Source organism: Perkinsus marinus (assembly GCF_000006405.1).
Source record: "Perkinsus marinus ATCC 50983 genomic scaffold scf_1104296959006, whole genome shotgun sequence".
Classification (NCBI taxonomy): domain Eukaryota; phylum Perkinsozoa; order Perkinsida; family Perkinsidae; genus Perkinsus; species Perkinsus marinus.
In genome coordinates this window covers 1-998 of record NW_003206561.1, presented here as the reverse complement: position 1 = coordinate 998, position 998 = coordinate 1, and the positions used below count along the sequence as shown (strand labels likewise).

General features: G+C 52.5%; 6 non-coding genes across 6 annotated transcripts; all 6 read right to left on the bottom strand.

Annotated features, from left to right (window-relative positions):
* Positions 1 to 51: 51 nt before the first annotated feature.
* On the bottom strand, positions 52 to 124 carry Pmar_PMAR021557. Its single transcript has one exon. It is a non-coding gene; the product is annotated as a tRNA-Lys (tRNA).
* A 97-nt stretch (positions 125 to 221) lies between these two features.
* Pmar_PMAR021556 lies at positions 222 to 294 on the bottom strand. The gene has a single exon. It is a non-coding gene; the product is annotated as a tRNA-Lys (tRNA).
* A 96-nt stretch (positions 295 to 390) lies between these two features.
* Positions 391 to 463, bottom strand: Pmar_PMAR021555. The gene has a single exon. It is a non-coding gene; the product is annotated as a tRNA-Lys (tRNA).
* A 96-nt stretch (positions 464 to 559) lies between these two features.
* Positions 560 to 632, bottom strand: Pmar_PMAR021554. Its single transcript has one exon. It is a non-coding gene; the product is annotated as a tRNA-Lys (tRNA).
* A 96-nt stretch (positions 633 to 728) lies between these two features.
* Pmar_PMAR021553 lies at positions 729 to 801 on the bottom strand. The gene has a single exon. It is a non-coding gene; the product is annotated as a tRNA-Lys (tRNA).
* Positions 802 to 897: 96 nt separating this feature from the next.
* Pmar_PMAR021552 lies at positions 898 to 970 on the bottom strand. The gene has a single exon. It is a non-coding gene; the product is annotated as a tRNA-Lys (tRNA).
* Positions 971 to 998: the final 28 nt, after the last annotated feature.

Sequence of the window (998 nt, the reverse complement as noted above, 5' to 3'; positions counted from 1 at the left end):
GTAACCATAGACTAAAAACCACTTGATGATGTATCATACATCATGTATGCGCACCTCGGGCAGAGCTCGAACCCGCGGCCACGGGCTTAAAAGGCACGCGCTCTGCCGACTGAGCTACCGAGGCGAATGCAGCACTTAAACTAGTAAAAGATAGACCGTTACACTCTTCCAAGACAATTCCCAGTGAACCATAGACTGAAAACCGCTTGATGATATATGCGCACCTCGGGCGGGGCTCGAACCCGCGGCCACGGGCTTAAAAGGCACGCGCTCTGCCGACTGAGCTACCGAGGCGAATGCAGCACTTGACCTAGTAAAAATGGACCCCTAAACTCTTCCAAGGCAATTTCCAGTAAACCATAGACTAAAAACCACTTATTGATGTATGCGCACATCGGACGGGCCTCGAACCCGCGGCCACGGGCTTAAAAGGCACGCGCTCTGCCGACTGAGCTACCGAGGCGAATACAGCACTTGACCTAGTAAAAATGGACCCCTAAACTCTTTCAAGGCAATTTCCAGTAAACCATAGACTAAAAACCACTTATTGATGTATGCGCACCTCGGGCGGGGTTCGAACCCGCGGCCGCGGGCTTAAAAGGCACGCGCTCTGCCGACTGAGCTACCGAGGCGAATGCAGCACTTGACCTAGTAAAAATGGACTCCTAAACTCTTACAAGGCAATTTCCAGTAAACCATAGACTAAAAACCACTTATTGATGTATGCGCACCTCGGGCGGGCCTCGAACCCGCGGCCACGGGCTCAAAAGGCACGCGCTCTGCCGACTGAGCTACCGAGGCGAATACAGCACTTAACCTAGTAAAAATGGACCCCTAAACCCTTCCAAGGCAATTTCCAGTAAACCATAGACTGAAAACCACTTATTGATGTATGCGCACCTCGGGCGGGGCTCGAACCCGCGGCCACGGGCTTAAAAGGCACGCGCTCTGCCGACTGAGCTACCGAGGCGAATGCAGTACTTGACCTAGTAAAAATC